Source organism: Oryctolagus cuniculus, chromosome 3 (genome assembly GCF_051225735.1).
Source record: "Oryctolagus cuniculus isolate XC-2025 breed Fujian yellow rabbit chromosome 3, ASM5122573v1, whole genome shotgun sequence".
Taxonomy (NCBI): Eukaryota; Metazoa; Chordata; class Mammalia; order Lagomorpha; family Leporidae; genus Oryctolagus; species Oryctolagus cuniculus.
Genome location: NC_142869.1, coordinates 136,035,659 through 136,041,660, shown reverse-complemented (window position 1 = coordinate 136,041,660; position 6,002 = coordinate 136,035,659).

Here is a 6,002-nt window from a genome sequence, read left to right as displayed (position 1 = left end):
TAGCATCGTTGGCAGGAGGAAGATTCAGAATTCTCTAAAAGATGCAGAAAGGAGAAGTCACAGAGATTGCCTCTCTGAGTATCTTTCTTCTTGACTCTAGTAAACTAATGAAGAAAATACCTACTTGGCCCATGGATTGGAACCAAAGAAATGCCCCATTGGTGGCGGGTGCTGAGTATGTTCTTTGCTGAGAGTGTATCAGAGAACCTGCTTAATAAACTGGCAGGAATACTGACTTTCCAGCAGTAGCTGTATCTCTTGCAGCGAGTCTCTTCCAAATCCAGCCCTGTGCAGTTCCCTTTCAAACCTGCCCTATGTCCCTTTTTATCCCCTGTCACGCTAAGTTGGGTCCTGGTGGATTTTCTAACATCCTACCACAATATTCTAAATTAATAACGTGACGCTCTATTGGTCCTTGGATGTTGTAGCACAAACTCCTCACATGAATATTACAAATTTGTATCTCCTAGGTGTTTGGGTCAATTAGCTTTTAATGTTTCTTTTCAGTTTCTTAGTGGCTGGGATGAATTTCTATATGAAATATGTTGAATTATAAAGTGTGTTTTCAACTTCTTTCGTCGTAAGAACCATTTCCACCTGAAGTGGTTTAAATTCGGTGAGAGCAAAGACTGTGAAGAGGAAATCCTTCATAAGCTGGCAGGCAGTGGCCTTGGGAGATACGTTTCAGTGCTCCAATTCCTCTTATCTGAGACGGGAGTGATGGGGAATTAGAGGCACTGGGATTTTTTTTTTTCAACCGATTGAACAGATCAACAATATAATTGTGTTGGTTCAAATCCCCTATAAGTGGTTAGAAGCAGAGAATCATTTCATGAAAAGGGCCCTGCTTGGAATCTGAAATCCTGGGTATAATCCTGTCTTGATCACTTGTCACACTCAGGAGCTTAGACCAGTAAATCAATCTCATTACAGCAGCTCTTTCCTGCTTCATTATCAGAAGCGATGATACTAATAATTTCAACATAAGGGTCTCTATGCAAAGCAGCGCTAGGGTTTCTGTGACAGAATCCTCTAAACTGGAAAATACTGTTCATTTGCTCAATCTCAGAGCTCCTAAAAGACTCACCCATCACCTTAATCCATTTTATGGCCGATTGACTACAGAACGCCTGAAGAGACTCAGGTCAAGTAAACCTCAAAATGTATTTTGAAAGTGAATTTAACCAACCTGTTTGATAAGATCCAGAGAATGACAGCAGGGGAATAATAATGCCTTCCCGTTTAAGAACCTACGGTGTGCCAGGGGCATCCTTTATAAACTTTCTCTGATCCTTCTAACAATCTTCAGTGTAAGTATAATTATTATCCACTTTACAGATGAGTGAATAATTTAGAGACATCAGCAAGTTTTTCCAAGGGCACAAAGGAAGAAACTACAGAATAGGGATTCGAATCTGTAGGATTGACGACAAGGCCTATCTCCTATTCCGCTACTCTGCTGTAAATTGTTACACTTTTGTCCTTGAATCCTATTTGTGCAGATGTCTGTGTGCTTCAGAAATCACAGTCTGCCTGGTTTTTCTTCTCCCTTTAAAAAATTTCTATCTATCTTTGAAAGACCCATTTAAGGGATTACATCTTACAAACAGCATCAACCCTCTGGGGCCATGGGTTCTACCTCTGCAGACTCAACCAACTACAGATGGAAAATACTTGGGAAAGTTATGTCTGTACTGAAGATGAATTGACTTTTTTCCCCTTTGTCATCAGCCCCTGTCCCCCGACGGTACAATACAAGGACTGTCTACGTAACATTTACATTGGAGCTGACTTAAAGCATGTGAGAGGTATATGTATGGGTTCTGTGCAAACACTCGCCGTTTTATATTAAGGGACTTAACACCCACAGATTTTGATATCTGTGGGGCGTTCTGGAACCAATCACTGAAAATTCCAAGAGACGACTGTATAAGATTCCCCAGGTACCCAGCCTGGGACTAACCCTCCACCTCTGAATCCCTGCAGAACTTAACCTTGTTTGCTCATTTTTGTCAGTGAACCATTGTTTTGAGCACCTTTTCTGTGAAAGATACTATTCTAGGCACTGGGGGTGTATCAGTGAACAAAGCAGAAATTTTAACCCTCGTGGATCTTGGATCCGGTGGCATCAGAAAACCAACACAGCAGAGTAATTACGTGGCATGTAAGACAGTAATAAGTGCCATCCAGAAAAACGAAAGCCAGACTGGGGAGAGCGAGAGAGCAGGGCAGAGACGTGGTGTAGTGCGGTCTCAGAGTGGTCAGGGGTGGGTCTCGCTAAGAGAGTATCTTTTGGGTGAGTGCTTGAGTGAGGCAGATGAGCGAGTCCTCTGGCTTCAACAGGCTGGGGAAGTAGGATGGGTGGGGTGTTTGTGAATGGAAGGCCCAGCTGGGGCAGGTGTGTGTGTTGTCCAGTCCTTGTCTATGACCTGGGTGGAAGCCTGATTGCCTTAACTAAATTGTGAGCTTTCTGAAATCAGGGGCATTTGGGCATAGACTCTTCACATCCCCTTCAGTGTCCTGCACAATATTTTATACCCAGTAGGTGCTCAACAAACAATACAAGGTGATTATTGACTTATTAATTACAGCACATCAGTGACCCAGTGTCTCTGTATTTAGAATCTTTTGAAGCATTAATGGTATATCCCTCCATTCCTTGCTGTTTTGGAGGTAACCTCAGTGAGAGAACACTGCCCCCTTCTGGGAAAATTGTGTCAGGGACTTTAATTCTAAGTTATTCTCCGCCCATTTATATTCATATACTCAAGTACTGTTTTTTTTTTAAGATTTTTTTTTTATTTGAAAGGCAGAGTTACAGAGAGGCAGAGGCAGAGAAAGAGAGAAAGAGAGTGAGAAAGAGAGAGAGGGAGAGAGAGAGATCCATCCGCTGGTTCACTCCCCAATTGGCCGCAATAGCCGGAGCTATGCCGATCTGAAGCCAGGAGCCAGGAGCTTCCTCGGGGTCTCCCACGCAGGTGCAGGGGCCCAAGCACTTGAGCCATCTTTTACTGCTTTCCCAGGCCATAGCAAAGAGCTGGATCAGAAGTGGGGCAGCTGGGACTTGAACTGGCATTCATATGGGATACTGGCATTGCAAGTGGTAGTTTCACCTGCCACACCACAGCGCTGGCCCTCAAGTACTGTTAACAATACTGCAAGTTATTATCTACTCAACCAAACACAACTGCTTAGGTGAGAATTTTGATACAAAGTTTTCTGTTGTTTGTAAAGCATCATTTTAGTAATGAAATTTCTCTAGGGGGAAAAAAAGATGTTTAGTAAATGAAGTATAGTTATTCCCTCAATAAAATCACAAAATGCCCAGGAAGTGGGCTATGTCTGTCAATGACTGTGACTCTGAAAGCCACTCAGGATGATTCCTCTCCTATTAGATAAGGAGATTCGACCCCAGTGACCTTGTGTTAAATAATCAGGGTGGGTCAATCCCTGAGATGAGGCCTTCAACCACAAGAGAAAGGGAGCCAGGAGGTTCTACCCGGTACCAATCGGTACTGGGTCTGGCAGAAAGAAGTGGGACATTGGATTGTGGAGAAAGTAGGACCAGGGGTCGGTGCTGAGGCGCAATGGGTTAAGCTGCTACCCATATCAGAGCACTGGTTTGACTCCTGGCTGCTCCACTGCTAGTCCAGCTCCCTGCTAATGTCCCTAGGAAAGCAGCAGATGATGGCCTAACTACTTGGGTCCCTGCACCCAACTGAGAGACAAGGATGGAGTTCCAGGTGCCTGGTTTGGGCCTGGCTCAACCCCAGGGGAACCATTTGGGGAGATAATTAGTGGCTGAAAGCTATTCATTCTCTCTCTGTCTCTCTCTCTTCCTCTCTCCCTTTCTCTGTCCCCGCCTTTAACATAAAAAAATTTTTAGCAGGTGTATTGGAGTCTGCAGCTTCACTGCCTGACCTTAGGTTTGCTATTTAACTCCTCCAAGATTCTGTCTCCTTTCCTGTAAAGTAGACTTAATCATACCTGACTTGCAATGTTATGGGATTTAAAAAAATACTTAATTTAAAGGATCTGGTATGTAGTAGCTTTTCACTAAATGGAAGGAGTCCCAATCTCTGTGTCTGGTTTACTGATGCAGGAAAGGGATTTCTTGGAGAGCTATCTACTAGCTGCAGGACCAGGGTGATGGCTGAGAACGTGTGCAAAGCAGCAGGCCCCAGCTGAGCTTCTCCCCAGGGAGGCTCTGAGGAGAACATGGTCGTTGCTACTACTGGCCGCTGACAATGGAGTTGCTGCTGCTGCCATAGGGGACTTTTTAATTGTCACAGCTCCTTGTGCCACTTCTGACTCAGGTCCTAGTGAGTGTGTCTGACAGGACGTAGGCTCTCTGCCTGCTTAAGCTGGTGGCCAGGACAGCCAGGGGTGGCCAAGGGGATTTGCAGTGGTTACTAGTCTTCCCCACAATGGAGTCCTCAAGCATGGGAAAAGTCCCAATAGGGTGCAGTTCCCAAAGCAACCAATGTCTATTAGAAGTATTTATTGTGAATATCCCCCTCCCCCTGCCCCCGAAGAAATGGTATCCTTTTATTGAGGTATAATTGACAAATAAAGATTGAATATATTTGGGATGCACAATAGGGTGATATACTATCCACATACATTGTGAAATGGCCACTCAGCTTAATGAATACATCCATCATCTCATTTAATTATTGTATATGTGTGGAAAGGACTTAGGGTCCATTCTTTTAGCAAATCTCAAGTGTATGACATAGTGTCTTTAATTATAGTCACCATGCTGTGCATTAGATCTCCAGAATTGATTTATTTCGAAACAGAGGGGTCATTTTACCTTATTTTTTGCCTTTTTATTTATTTATTTATTTGAAAGGCAGAGGCAGAGGGCGGGGGAGAGATCTTCCATCTGCTGGTTTAGTCCCCAAATGGCCGCAATGGCTGGAGCTGAGCCCATTCGAAGCCAGGAGCTTCTCCCGAATCTCCCTCTTGGGTGCAGGGGCCCAAGGACTTGGGCCATGTTCCACTGCTTTCCCAGGCCATAGCAGAGAGCTGGATTGGAAGACTAAGAGCCAGGACATGAACCGGTGACCATATGGGTTGCTGGAGCTGCAGGCAGAGGCTTAGGCCTACTACACCACAGTGCCGGCCCCTGTGTTTTGGTCTTGAACACAGCACTTAAACCTGGCTGCTTTGCTGACCACTTAAATTGCTGGCATGTTATAGGGTCTGGCGCTGGGCATAGCTGGTAAAGCTGCCATCTGCAGCACCAGCATCACATATGGGCGCTGGTTTGAGTCCTGGCTGCTCCACTTCCAATCCAGCTCTCTGCTGTGGCCTGGGAAAGCAGTGGAAGATGGCCGAAGTCCTTGAGCCCCTGCTCCCACGTGGGAGAGCCAGAAGAAGCTCCTGACTTCGGATCGGCACAGCTTCAGCCATTCCAGTCATTTGGGCAGTGAACCAGTGGATGGAAGATCTCTCTCTCTCTCTCTCTCCCTCTGCCTCTGCCTCTGCCTCTCTGTAACTCTGCCTTTCAAATAAATAAATCTAAAAGAAAAATTGCTGGCATGTTAACATCACGTAGGCTTTCCTCTAGGACCTACTAGTCTCTTGTACTTTGGAAAGGATTTGAGATTCAGTATATTAAGAGGGTAAAAGGACTGAAGAGAGGGGAATTAATCTTGATTAAATGCAAACCATGTACCTCAGATCTTGTACATTTGAGGGTACTTCAAAAATACGTGGAAAATTGATTAAAAGATAAATTCATTTGGCAAGAAAAAGTAGAAATCCATGCATATGAGAGATCTTCAGAAAGTTAATGGAAAATGCATCAAAACTACATGGATTTTGAAAGATTTTTGCACCAAAATAAACTAATCTTTTCATTTCATTTTCCAAGAACATTTTGAAGTCCTCTTATCTATCATCTGTGGGATACTTACAACAATCCCTGGCAAGAGCTAGCACCAATGTTATCCAGAACTGAAGATCACAGAAGTTAAGAAACAGTCACGAGGTTC